The 14,430-nt window shown below is 46.2% G+C and overlaps 1 long non-coding RNA gene across 1 annotated transcript; it reads left to right on the top strand.

Moving 5' to 3' along the window:
- Positions 1–3,715: 3,715 nt before the first annotated feature.
- LOC118497540 lies at positions 3,716–14,377 on the top strand. Its single transcript, XR_004900060.1, has 3 exons — positions 3,716–4,080; positions 12,852–12,973; positions 14,090–14,377. It is a non-coding gene; the product is annotated as an uncharacterized LOC118497540 (long non-coding RNA).
- The last annotated feature ends 53 nt before the right edge of the window (positions 14,378–14,430 follow it).

The raw sequence follows: 14,430 nt of genomic DNA, 5'->3' as shown, positions 1-14,430 counted from the left end.
GAGCTGTGATTACTAATTTTGTGTGTCACATTGGCTAAGCTACGGTGCTCAGATGTTTGGTCAAAGGCCAGTCTAGATACTGCTGTAAGGGTGTTTTCTAAATGTGATTAGCATTTAAATCAGCAGACTGAATAAAGCAGATCATCTCCCGTAACGTCAGTGGACCTCAGACATTTAGTTGAAGGCCTTAAGAGAAAAGACTGAACTCCTCCAGAGGAAGAAGGACCTCAGCCTGCAGGCTGCTTTGACATGCGAGACCACATCACCAGCCCTTTCCCTGGGCTTCCAGCCTGCCCGAGCACCCGCACATGTCAGACGTGCCAGCTCCCACAATCCCGTGAGTAAACTTTTTTCTGTATTAACTCATTTTTAAGGGAAGTTTAACTTTTATTTTTACAATTTCAGTATTCCCATTATTTTCTACTCTACCATCTTGACCGAAAGTTCAAAAATTCTTTAAAATAACCTCTCTCTGCGCACACACACGTGCACACACACGCACACACACACATCCTATTGGTTCACTCGTAAGTAGTCTCTCCTGGCAACTAATGCAGAAAGGTCAGGAAAGACAACCTGCCAGGGTCATATGCCAAGTAAGAGGCAAGGCTGCCATTCCTGTCGGACCAGGCCGGCTGCAAAGTCACGCTCTTGAGCAGCCACGACAATCCCCTTCATCTTGGACTCAGGGGCTTGCGTCCAGTGATGCCCCAGATCCAAGTGTCTGAGGGTCCCCACCTGCAGAGCCTCTCATGGGAAGGACAGTGGGAAGGAAAGGTCATGTCCCTGTTTTCAAGGCTGCACCAAAGGAGCTGCTTCTCAGTCCTTCCGGTGTCACAGGGGACACACTGGGTTATCGCCTCTCAGGGGAGAGGGTTTTATTAGTCTGATGGAGGTTTCTAACTAATCGTGCCATAGTGCACTGCGTGGGAGGGGCCCCGTAGCCCAGGAAACCTCAATTCACATGACACAGCGCCACCTACTGGTCAGTTAATGAGGCCAAAGTCCATAAATGAACCTGATCACTTGAGGCCACTAGAGCGTTAGCTCCATCACAGACAGGCAAACAGAGCTTTTGCTTTCTGCCCTTTCCAATCCATTTAATAACATAAAAATTAAAAAAGGTCTTTCAAAATGAGATGCATCAAACATTTAAGATCAAAAAGTATAATTCAGGATACACTGAATCAAGCAGAAACTTTTAACAGTTTTCCATTTAGGAGTCAAAGGGAAACAATTACCCTTTAGGAGGGTAATCTGTAGAAGGAAGGTGCTGCTGTTGGTGCAGATAACATAGTGATGTTAATTCTAAATAATGTTTTAAATTTACAGTGCAGTGGTCATCATAACTGCTTTATGTTTGCAAACAATTCTTTGGAAAACAAGGTCTCTTTAGGCCCAGTCCATGTGTTATTTCGCCCTGTTTTAACAGTCCCAGGGTCTGAGACGTGAGGTGTGCGAGGCTGTTCCCCTAACATGGCAGGATGTCAACTCCAGTGGCAGCAACAGCAAATTAAGAAGGAGGGACAGTGGCTTTCTCTCTCCAGCCAAACCATCACTGCATGATGCCTGTGTCTACTTTACCTCAGTTTCCAAATTCTGTTTTACACTTGGTAGCAAAGGTACAATTTTATGTATCATGTTTATCTTTTGCGCAGGCAAATTATTACACCGAGTCACTACAGATAAAGAATATTTCACAAGCAAACATGGCAACAGTAATTAAAATGTCTCTTTATTCATTCACAAACCTAGTGATATGAAAAGAAAACCTTAACTGAAATCTGCCGACAGAAATACAGCGCACAATGTCAATGCTGTGTTCACAGAAGGCAGGAGTGCTCGGTCACCCCGTGTGCCTAATGCGTCAGCCTCCAGGGCTCTTGAGAAAAGATCCCATTTACCTAAGTGCCTCGCACATCTTCAGGACCACCAGCTAACACTGCACAGGGACAGAGAGGGCTGGACAGAAGTGCACATTTACACATGCAAAGAACGCATTACAGCACTTTTCAGTAACTATAGTGGTACTCTGATACATCCCAAGAGTTGACCAGAGAGTAAAGTGTGAACTGTGCTGCTTAGAACACCCTTCACTGAGACGGGCTGTGGCAGCTTTCACGCCCCCACACCCACCTGTTCTGGGGAAGGAGAGCTGAGCAGGATGATGGGAACCCTCAGACTGAAATGGAGTTCCTTTTTTGGCCTTCCTCTCTCCGCCCACCATGTGACAATCTCAAGTATAAGGCATGAGTATAAGGCATAGAAAAAAGATGTGCTTCAAGCTCCAGTTCCTGGTGTGCAATGGAATTCTTGGCTTAGAGTTTTTGAAACAGATGCTAAAAATATTCTTCCCACCTCTTGTAATTACTGTCCTTGAAAAACAGAAAAAAGAAAAGGCAGAAAGAAGGTTTGTGAAGGATAGAAACAGCTGCATCAAAATATCATGAGAAAAATGGCCCTTGAAATGTGCAATTCTGCTCTATATCTAAGAAGTCAAGAATCACACAAGGTATAACTCTAACATTTTATAGGAAAAGAGAAGTCAAAAACACTCAATCCTCTTGAAAAATAGCGCACTGGTGGTTACGAGAACCTACAAAGTATAGGTCATCATTGACCACGAAAGAAGCTCTAGGACTTAGTGTTTTAAAGCAGAGACCAGAAATGGTGAGGAAACAGACAGAAATCTATGCAGCTTGTTCAAAACTTACTGCAGGTAAACAGATGAAATCAACACATTAAATGTCACTTCATTTCATCCACCATTTCCTACAGACAACTCGGTTTCTCCCAAATTTCTGTGTGCTGAAATGGCATGGGCCAGCTACCTGACCCATCAAGAAAACTTGTGAAATTTTTCACCAAAGACACTTTTGGGCATCAGGAAAGGCTTTCCCAAGAATATACCTCAGATTTGTAAGTTTATTGCCTCTTTTGGGGGAGCAGGTAGTTGACCCCAAACTTTAAGTCTTTAGCTAAAATATTAAAGTATTTAAAACAGAAGTCCAGAATGCTTTGAACTTTTCATGAAACAGAGCGTCAAGAGGCAGAGTTTCTGTTCTCAAGCAACCAGACCTCATGTGGACTGTCTTGTAGTTAATTGGCTAGTGTGTGGTGTGTAAAGTATGCATGTTGTGGGCTGGCATGGTGCACAGGGGTCGCAAGAACTTCATTGCCACTTCATAAAGGCAGAAGCCGTGTTTCTTGTGCACTGCTGAATGCCATCACCCAACAGAGTGCCTGGCCACAAGAGGCTGTGGATACAAGATTGGCTTTTGTGGTGAGATGTGCTTGAATCCAAAACAATGAGAACTTGAGTGTTCTCAGGGACAGCTATGTGTGATGCTATTCATTCAAATAAGTATTTGTGGGGCAATGCGGCAAACACTGTTCCAAGTGTTGAGAATACTGCCGTGCATTAGATTAAGGTTCTGTCGTGAGAGGGGCAGCGTTTGCATCCATTGGGAAAAGCAGAAAATAAACACTTAAATACTTTACATAGTGATGAGTTCTATAAAGGAAGGAAACAGGGCGATTTGATAGTAAGCGAGAGGTGAGCGGGTGACTTCTTAAAAGATCTTCTGATTGGTTCTTTATACCGCCCGGAACTCAGATCCAGCCCTCGAGAGAAGACAGTAAAGAACACCCCCCCCCCCCCCCCCCCGCGCACCCCACACTCCAGCGGGGCTGCTGCCCACCTCAAACATTTTTGTTGCACTTTCAGAAATTAACAGGTTACGAGGCTCAAGTTCCAAAGAGGCCTCGAGGGTTGATGTCTCCAAACAACCTTCATTTTCGCTGAGTAGACCCCAACAAGCTCCACGTGCAGGGGCGGGGCTGCAGCGGTGACGCCACAGCACGCATGCGCGAGTGAGATTACGCGCAGACCTGCGGGAGCCACAAAGCGCGGACGGTCGCGGCCCCCGCTTCCCCGGAACTCTTTATTTCCTCCAACCCGTCCCTTCCCAGTCCCTGTCCCTTCCCCCTTTCCGGACCCCGGACCCCTGGTGACTGTAGTTGCTGCTGCGGGTCTTTCGCCGGCCGTGGCGGAGCGCGGAGCTCGTGGGCGCCCATGAGGTGAGGAGACCGCCGCGGGGCCGCTCTGACGCCCCCGTCCGCGCGGGTCGGCCGTAGCGCCCCGGGACCCCCAGTGTCCCGTCATTCCCCTTGGGTCAGGCTCAGGGGTGGTCCCGGCCGTCCCTCGTTTCCCGTGGGTTCTGCCTGCTTGTCCCGAGAAGGCGCGTCCTGGCTCCGGGACTCCGCCGGCCCGGGCCGAGAGTGGGTCCGCCTGACCTCCCTCCGCCTCCCGGCGGCCGTGCCCCGCCGGGCGGAGGTTGTCCCGAGCTCGGGGACCCGTGCCCGGCCGCCGCGCACCGGCTCTTCAGGCGTTCGGGGTGACCTGGCTTCTGGCTCCCCGCCTGGGGCTTGCTCAGCCCCGCAGTGCGATGAGGCTTGTCTAGCCCGGTCTCCCTCCTCTGCAGGTGGAATCAGTTTCCCGCGTTGAAACGTGCGGTGCACCTAGTGGGGCTGATGCAGAGTCCGGCGGTGAATTGCCTGGAAAAACCTAGGCTAGGGCGGTGTCTTAGTGTTTGTCCCCTTGGGTCCGACGTGAATGACACTCAGATTTGATTCAGGAATCTCGAAGTGCATTTTGCCCAAGCGTGTAAGCTTGACACACTGGAGGAGGACGCGGGGTGGGGCTGGGAGGTGGGGTGAGGCGGGCCCAGAGGCACCCTTTTCCGGTGCTAGGGATTTATTGACAAACAGGATGCCTGGCGGGCGGCGTGATGGTGGCAGAGGTTGATGGAGGGGACGCGCTGGGCCCAAGGGCACAGTTTTCCGGTGCTAGGGATGTATAATAATTTCTTAAACTTGTCTGGTCATCTGGTCCACTTGTTGAAAAATACAGCACCATGAACCAGCAGGATCAGAATGTACAGAGAGGAAGCCTGAGTGTTGTTTTTTCAAGAGGTGTCCCAGGTGGTGCTTATGCTGAGGCAGGTGTGGGAAATGTTCCCTTAATCCGTCCGTGGTAGCCCAGTCTTCCCTGGGGCTGGCGGCGCAGGCGTACACAGCGTTGTGTTATTAGAGGAACAGCTCAGAGGGGGTTAGAGCTGTCTGTCCTCTTGCTCTTGTTGGTGTGAGCCGATCTGAGCACAACCAGCCCCACCCCAGTATTGAGGTTGTTTAGCAGAAATTCTTCTTAGGAGAGAATATTATGGTCACTTTATTTTTTAAAAATATAATTTATTTTGCCACAGGGAAGATGGAGTGAGTGCCGGGAGGAGGGGGGCCAAGAAAATGGGGACTTCTGTAATAGTGTTAACAATACAAATTAAAATATATATATGTAATTTATTTTAAACAAGATTATATTTTTTTCCTTAAGTTTCTTCTCTAAAGGCTTTACCTTTTCTGCTATCAAGTTCTGCCTTGGTTTTGCTGCCAAACCTACAAGAATAGACTGTAGCCCCTTCCTTCCTTTCACAGTTTGCATCCACTTTAAATTTTTTTAAAAAGCTTCACCGCTTACCGACGTTTTTTTCCCCACCAGCAAATATAATATCACCCTCCTTTGCTTTCTGTCTGGTACTTTTTGAAAAGAAAATTAAAGCATTTTTTTATATACAGTATATTAGTTTCAGGTGTACAACATAGTGATTAGACCTATAACTTAGGGAGTGATCACCCCAGAAGCCTAGTACCCCTGTGATATCGCACATGATTATTACAATGTTACCGACTGTGTTCCCTGTGTTGTACTTGACATCCCTGTGACTGTTCTTGTCGCTGGCAATTTGTGCTTCTTAGTCCCTTTCCTATCAGTTTTTTTTTCTCTGTACCTATGAGTTTATTTTGTGTGGTTTTTTTAGACTCCACATATAAGTACAATCATATGGTATTTGTTTTTCTGTCTGACTTATTTTACTTATCAGCATAACACCGCTAGGTCTGTACATGTTACAATGAGAAAATTTTGTTCCTTTTTATGGCTCTCGTTCTGTTGTATGCATGTACCACAGCTTTTTAATTTGTCTCTTGGCTCTTGTAAATAATGCTGCAGTGAACATGGGAGTGCATGTATCTTTTCATGTAAGTATTTTGGATTTCTTTGTGTAAATACCCAGAAGTGGAATTGCTGAATCATACAGTATTGGATTGGCCAAAAAGTGTGTTTCCTTCCCCCGTAAGATGGCTCTAGTAGCACTTAGTTGTCTTTAACGTCATTGGAAACAATTCTATTAGATTGTATTGTGACAGCTGTCATATCAGCATGCATTTAAAGAAAAACTTATCAAAATTGGTGAATTTTGTGCAGCCATTTTAATATTGGAGATGTGAGTGGGTCTCTAGTATGTATGGGTCATGTTTTTGGTTTATGGTTTTTAATCTATTCTGGCACCCTGTGTCTTTTGAGTGGAGCATGTAGTCCAAAGACATTTTTTGTCTGTGTATTGGCTGTTGTCATTTTTTAAAATTATATTTTATTGATTATGCTATTAGAATTGTCCTGATTTTTTCCCCTTTGCCCCCCTCCACCCAGCACCCCCCTTCAGGCAATCCCCCACTCTTATTCATGTCCACAGGTCATGTGTGTAAGTTCTTTAGCTACTCCATTTCCTATGCTGTACTTTACATCCCCAAGGCTATTCTGTAACTACCTATTTGCACTTCTTAATCCCCTCTCCTCATCAGTCATATCCCCACATGTCCCCCTCCCATCTGGCAACCATCAAAATGCTCTCCGTATCCATGCTTCTGTCTCCATTCTTGTTTGCTCAGTTTGTTTTTTAGATTCAATTGTTGATAGATGCGTATTTATTGCAATTTTATTGTTCAGAGTGTTGATCTTTTTCTTAAATAAGTCCCTTTTAACATTTCATATGATAATGGTTTGGTGATGATGAACTCCTGTAATTTCTCTTTGTCTGGGAAGCTCTTCATCTGCCCTTCGATTCTAAATGATATTTTTCCTGGGTTGAGCAATCTTAGCTATAGGTCCCTGGTTTTCATGACTTTGAATTTTTCTTGCAAATCCCTCTAGACTGCAAAGTTTCTTTGGAGAAATCAGCTGACAGTGTTATGGAAACTACCCTGCAGGTAACTAACAGGTTTTCTTTCACTTGCTGCTTTTAAGATTCTCTCTTTATTTTTAAATTTTGGCATTTTAATTATGATGTGCCTGGGAGTGGGCCTGTTTGCATCCATCTTGTTTGGGACTCTCTGTGCTTCCTGACTTGCATGTCTACTTCCCTTACCAAATTAGGGAAGTTTTCTTTTGTTATTTTTTCAAATAGATTTCCAATTTCTTGTTTTTTCTCTTATCTTTCTGGTACCCCAATGATACCAGTGTTGGAACACTTGTTGTCCCAGAGGTTGCTTACTCTATTCTTATTCTTTTTTAAATTCCTTTTTGTTATTGTTGATTGCTTGGTTTTTGCTTCCTTATGTTTCAGATCATTGATTTGATTCTGGCTTCATCACTCTAGTTTCCCTGAAAATTGTCTTTATTTCAGTTAGAGTATTCTTTGTTTCTGACTGGATCTTTTTATGCTGTTGAGGTTCTCACTGAGTTCCTTGAGCATCCTTATAACCAGTGTTTTGAACTCTGCTTCTGATAGATTGCTTATCTCCATTTCATTTAGCTTTTTTTCTGGAATTTTGATCTGTCCTTTCATTTGGGCCATGTTTCTTTGTCTCCTTATTTGGCAGCCTCCCTGTGTTTGTTTCTATGTATTAAGTAGAGCTGTTATGACTCCCTGTCTTGGTAGTGTAGCCAATGTAGTAGGTGCCCTATAGGGTCCAGTGGCACAACCTCCCCTATCACCCAAGCTGTGCACTTGAGGTGTGCCCTTCGTGTGGGCTGAGTACACCTCCTCTTATAGTTGAGCCTTGATTGCTATTGGCATGTCAAATGGGAGGAGTTTACCCCCATTGCCAGTCAGCTGCAACGACTGGCTATGACCACTGACCACTACCCTCTGCCCTCCGTGGAGGAACATCTGTGCAGGGGCAGGGTAGTGGTGCTCCAGCATGGTTGTAGCTGTCCACTGGGTTCACAGCCACTGGGGTTTTCCAGGTGGTGCGGGCCAAGGTCAGTCTCCACCTGTGTTCTATCCAGGACCACCCTGCATGAACTAGAAAGCAATCTGCAGATGGCTGCTACTTGTGCTAGGCTTGGAGATTCCCAGGCAAAGCCAAACTGATATCCAAAGCTAGCTGCTGCTAGTGTCTGGCCTGAGGCCACTTAGCAGGAGGTACTAGGGCTGGTGGGTCACTGAGACTAGCTGTTACTTATTTGATAGGCTTTAGGGAGTTGTGAAGCATGAGCCAAGACCAGCCATTCATATGGAAAAGCCACTGTTAACAGCTTGGATGGGCCTATAAGTTGGGTGGGGCAGAGCCTGTAGGGGTCTCCAGGGTGGGGCAAACAGTGTTAGCCAGGTCGATGGAGTCTCCCATATGGTACCAACCTGCCAGCTCTGTATCTCTGCGTGGGGAGGGTTCAGAAAAGGGACAGTGGTCCCTTCCCATCTTTCTCTCTGGGAGAAGGCTGTCCCCTAGCTCTCGCCAGACACTTCAGTTCCTCCCTGTATGCGTCTGGTGCTTTTCAAGCTGCTGCCCCAGTGCTGGAGCTCAGAGGGAGTAAGTCTGAGTAAGTTCGTGCGTGGGTTCTTCAAGAGGAACTGCTTGGGACTCTAGAAGTTTCTTCTACTGACTCAATCCCCACTGTTCTTTTGCAGCCATAAGTTGTGCAGACTTACCTTCCTGGTACTGGAACCCTGGGCTGGGGGGCCTGGTGTGGGGCTGGGACTCCTTGTTCATAAGGTATCCCTCCCAAATTTTTATCCATCACACCTGGATATGGGACCATCCCATTCCACGTCTCTGCCTCTCCTGCCAGTCTGGATGGGTGGGGTTTCTTTAATTCTGCACTTGTCAGACTTCTATTGAACTTGATTACTGATGGGTCTGAGTGATAACTGTTTTATAGTTTAGTTGTAATTTTAATGTGGTTGTGTGAGGAGGTGAGCCATGTTTACCTATGGCTCCATTTTGACTGAAAGTCTTCTCCATTGATATGTAATTTGTAATAATTGATTTTTGGAGAGAGATAGAAACATCAATTTGTTCCACTTATTTATGCATTTGTTGGTTTCTTTTTTAAAAAAATATTTACTTAGAGGAGAAGGGAAGGAGTGCAAAACATTGATCAGTGGCCTCTTGTACGCCCCCAACTGGGGACATGGCCCGCAGCCCAGACATATGCCCTGACCAGTCATTGAACCTGTGACCTTTTTGTTTGCAGGATGATGCCCAGTCTACTGAGCCACACCAGTCCGGGCATGTTGGTTATTTCTTGCATGTGCCCTGATTGAAGATCAAACCCACAGCCTAGGTGTGTTGGGACAATGATCTAACCAACTAAATTGCCCGGCCAGGGCCAAAAGTAATTATGGGTAACGATGTAGTTATTGCCATATTTTTAACTGTTTTCTTATTGTTTTGTAGTTTTCTGTTTCTTATTCTTATAAGGTGACTTTCTATAGTGTTGTGTTTGTATTCGTTTCTTTATTATATACATCTTGTGGGGTTTTTGCTTTGTGGTTACCTTGTACTTCCTATATGGCAAGCTGTGTTTATAGCAGTCTATTTTAAGTTGATGGTTACTTAAGTCCAGAGATTCTAAAATCACTACAATTTTTACTCGTTTTTGTCGTTACTTTTTACTACTTGTGTGCTTGTCTAAGTCACTTGATTTATTGTTGTAATTACACGTGATCCTTCTGCTTTTTGCCTTTTAACCTTGATATTACTTTCATGGTTGATGGACTGCTTTTATTACGTGGCTGCCTTTGTCAGTGAGGAGTTCTTTCTTTCCTGTATTTTCTTACTCATTTTTATCTTTTCTACTTAAAGAAGTGCCTTTAACATTTTTTGTATTACTGGTAAAGTGATGATGGGCTCCTTTAGCTTTATCTTGTCTAAGAATCTTTTTCTCCTTCTACTCTAAATATCCTTGCTGGGTCAAGTAATCTAAGTTTCGGTGTTTGCTTTTCATCACTTTGAATATTTTGTGCCAGTCCTTCCCAGCCTGCAAAGTTTCTGTTGAGAAATCAGGTGACTGTCTTATGAGAGCTCCCTGGTATGTAACTAACTGCTTTTCTCTTGCTACCTTTAAAGTGCTCTCTTTGTCTTTAATCTTTGGTGTTTTAATTATGATGTGTCTTGGTGTGGGCCTCTTTTTGGGGGGACTGTCTGTGCTTCCTGGACTTGTGTGTTTGTTTCCTTTACCAGGTTAGGTTAATTAAGTCATTTCTGAAAATAGGTTTTCAATTCCTTGCTCTCTCCTTTTTCTGGTACTCCTGTGATATGAATGTTGGTCCCACTGAATGTTGTCTCATTTAAACTATGCTCATTTAAATTGTTTTCTTTTTGCTGTTTTGATTGTGTGCTTTCTGCCTGTCTTCCAGACAGCTACTTTGTTCCTCTGTGTTATCTAATCTGCTATTGATTCCCTCTAATGTATCCTTGATTTCATTTATTATATTCCTCACATCTGACTGGTTATTTTTAAAAATGTTGTTGGGTTTTGCTCACTACTTTTTTTGAGATTTTATTTTTATTTTTAGACAGAGGGGGAGGGGGAAAGAGAGGTAGAGAAACATCAGTGTGTGGCTGCCTCTCATGTGCCCCCTACCTGGGACCTGGCCTGCAACTCAGGCATGTTCCCTGACTGGGAATCAAACCAGTGACCCTTTGGTTTGCATGCTGGCACTCTGTTCACTGAGCCACACCAGCCAGAGCTGACTGGTTATTTTTATGTTTTCTATCTCTGTTCAAGTTCTCACTGAGTTCATCTCTTTTTCCCCTAAATTCATTGAGCATCCTTGTAACCAGTGTTTTAAACTCTGTATCTCGTAGATTGCTTATGTGCATTTCATTTAGTTCCTTTTTTCCTAGTTTTGTCCTGTTCTTTCGTTTGGGGTGTGTGTTTCTTCGACTCCTCATTCTGGCTCTCTTCATTTCTGTGTAGTAGGTGTCTGTTATGTCTCTATGTCTTGGAAGAATACTAAGTGTCCTGTGAGGCCCAGTGCTGCAGTCTCCCCTATCACCTTAGCCAGGTGCTCTAGTGGTGTCCTTCATGTGGGCCGTGTACTCCTGTTGTTGTTGTGCTGATTGCTGTTGGCACGTCACTGGGGAGGTTGAGCCTCAGGCCGACTGGCTGTGAGGGATGGTTGTGACTACAGTGGACAAGCTGTTGTGTGGGCACTATGCAAATCACTTCAGCAGGTCTCTGGTACCAACCCAGTCTGCTGTGGGAGTGTCTCATTTGTGGAGCTGGTTAGGTGGTGCTCTGCTGTGAAGTTGACCACTGGGTATGTTGGTTCTTGAGCCCCTTGGGAGGAGCTCTGGTGTAGGTCAAGGTCACCCACCATTTGTGCCTAGCATGGGGCCACCTGGTGGGAGCTACAAAGTGATCTGTGGTTGGTCACTGCTTGTGCTGGGCTTAGAGGTGCCTGGGAGAGGCTATGATGTGAACCAAGGTCAGCCGCCAGGCGTGCTGAGCATGAGACCCTTTGGTGGCCACTGCAATGTGAGCTGAGGCCAGCCATCACTTGTGCCCGGTTTGTGCTGCTTTGCTGAAGCTAGGATCCAGGCCAGCACTGGCCACAGCTTATGCCAGGCTTGGGGCCACCTGATGCAAGTTGTGACCGGTCCCCACTTGTGCCTGGCTTGGGGCTGCTCAGCAAGAAGTACATGGCACACTGAGGCCAGCTGCCAACTGCTGCTCGTTTGGGGTTTGTGGATCTTGGAGAGATTTTTAGAGAAGTCCACAGTGTGAGCCAAAGCTGTCCACTTTTGTGGAAAAGCTGCTCGAAGCAGCCCATACGGGGTGTTCAAGTTGAGTGAGTCTCAGGGACCCACCAGGGCGGGGAGTGGTGTTAGCAGTGTTAATGGAGAGCTCAGATTTGACCCCTGCCTGCAGTGAGCCGTGAGCCCAGCCGGCTGGGTGGTAGGAGAGGACAAAAAAGGAACAAATGGTACCTGCCGGCACTTCTGACCTCTGCCTCTCCAGCCTGGGCCCTGAAACCAATCTATTTAGTGTCTACTCTTACGTCTCTGGGAAAGTATCATTAACACTAGTATCCAATACCATCATTTTTGTGTGGCATGAAAACCTAATTTTCTCCTGTATTTGAGTTTTTGCAAAGACTAGTTTTACAGTTTAGATTTTTTAAAATTAAAAATCACTAATTGAAGGCAGTTGTGAAGCTTTGTTCATTTCTTAATCAGTTGAGAAGGACCTGAGCATATTACATGCGGAGAAGGAGAAGAAACACTGAAGGTGCATGCAAGAGGACAGGCGACAGTGCTGGGCTCAAGACAGTATCAACCCTATGAAAGAAGGAAGAGGTGGTTGTAGACGCCCCGTGGTTTTGTAGGTGGAGAGTGGAGGAATGAAGTGAGACAGGTATCGGCTCAGAAAAAAGGAAGGAGATGGGGTCAAAGGTCAGGAGAAGAGCAGTGCCATGGATTCAGAATGCGGGTGTTTTGGGGTTTCAGGTGCTCTATTTGCACTCCCTCCCACCCCTCTTACCATTCCTGGAATGTAATTGTGCACTCAGGTCGGTTACTGAATTTGCCCGCTGCTTTTAACCTTGGGAAAGTCTCATTTACAGTCTCAGGATGTGGCTCCTGGAGTTGTTTGTTTTCTGAAATTAAAGCACTGACCCGGCCTTTGCAGTGTTCCCTGAGAATTGAGAATCGGCTGCGGATGCCTTGATTCTGGAACACGAGAGGTTCGATTTCGATGCCCCCACTCTTTCTTTGCCTTCGAACAGGGGTTCAGATCTACGACCGGACGAGTGTTCTTCACGTGATGGTCAAAAAAGGTGAAGTTACTGGCGTGGAGACAGATAAAGGGCAGATCGAATGCCAGTATTTTGTCAACTGTGCTGGTCAGGTGGGTTAGCAACAAGAGGGGGTCTCTGGTTTTCTTTCTTACCTTTTATCTCCGGGACTTTTTTGGCGTAGAGACTTAAGACTGTCTGGTGACAAGCCAGACAGATGTCGGGGCCCACACCGTTTCCTGTGTGGGCTGGAAGACTCGGGGTTCTCGTCCTCCCCGTTGGAAGCCCATACCGTCCCTCCAGCAGAGAGTGTGACCTTGTGCTTCCTCCCTGGGGGCACGGCGCTCTCCTGCCAGGAGGGCCGGGAAGCACTTGAGCATTCACAAATTTAAAAAGTTTAAGAGTCTAAAATGAGTTTGCCTCCCATTCGAATTGTAAAAAATATAGATGTGGGCAAAAGTAGGTTTATAGTTATAATACAAATACCATAATTAATAAGTAATACAAGGATAAATTCTTTAGAGGGGAAGGGAAGGAGGGAGAGAAACATCAATGTGTGGTTGCCTCTCCTTTGCCCTCAACTGGGGACCTGGCCTGCAACCCAGGCATGTGCCCTGACTGGGAATCAAACTGGCGACCCATTGGTTTACAGGCCTGTGCTCAATCCACTGAGCTACACTAGCCACAGCAAGGATAAACTCTTCTGTTTTGCACACTCACAACTGTAAACCTACTTTACTATGGGAAACTTCAAACTTTTACAAGTGGACAGCATAGCATAAGGAAACCCCACCACCAGTCAGCTTTGGTCTAGTGTCACCTGTGTCACTGCCCCACCAGACTGCTCCCCGGTGACGGAGTGCGGACGGGCTGAGCGTCTGACTTTGCAGCTATTCCTGCTTCGGGAACCCGCCCTGTCATGGCATCTCTCTCGGTGCCACGTGGGAGCCTCAGCACTGAGCCCCTCGAGATCCTTATCTGTGCCCACAGGTGTCATCTGCTCTTCCACAGCACCTTGCCTCTCCAGAGAGTACCTTCCTTCTCAGTCTTCAAGCCAAGCACCTCGTAGGTGTGTTCCGTGGTCCCAGTGAGGTTTCTGCTTTCCGGGAAATGGCCCAGCTGGCTCTTCTAGAAGACCCCTTTCAAGAGATTCTGTGGCAGGAGAGGGAGTGGGAAGTTTTGAATCCCCTGAAGCTGAGGACTCGTTTGGCTTTGTTTTTATTGCTCAGAGCCCCTGCTGAGTTCTCTCCTGCGTAGGATGCCAGAGTTGGAGACCCTGGAGATCGTGAAGTTGGTGAACTGCCCCGAGACCTTCACACCGGACATGAGGTGCATCATGGGCGAGTCCCCTTTGGTGCAGGGATACTTCGTCCTGGCGGGAATGAACTCCGCTGGCCTCTGGTTCGGTGGCAGAGCTGGCAAGTAAGTCTTTCTCACTCACACTGAGCTGAGTGGGCTTCTTCCTTTCTGGAATCACTTGTTAGAATGGCATGTAATGCATTTCACCTGGTATGTTAGTAAGATGCAGATGCATCTAATTTTAGTGTCCTTCAGGATAATTACCAGGGAA

This window comes from Phyllostomus discolor, chromosome 12 (genome assembly GCF_004126475.2).
Source record: "Phyllostomus discolor isolate MPI-MPIP mPhyDis1 chromosome 12, mPhyDis1.pri.v3, whole genome shotgun sequence".
Lineage (NCBI taxonomy): Eukaryota > Metazoa > Chordata > Mammalia > Chiroptera > Phyllostomidae > Phyllostomus > Phyllostomus discolor.
The sequence above is the reverse complement of the archived record's forward strand: the minus strand, read 5'-3'. Positions and strand labels throughout refer to the sequence as shown.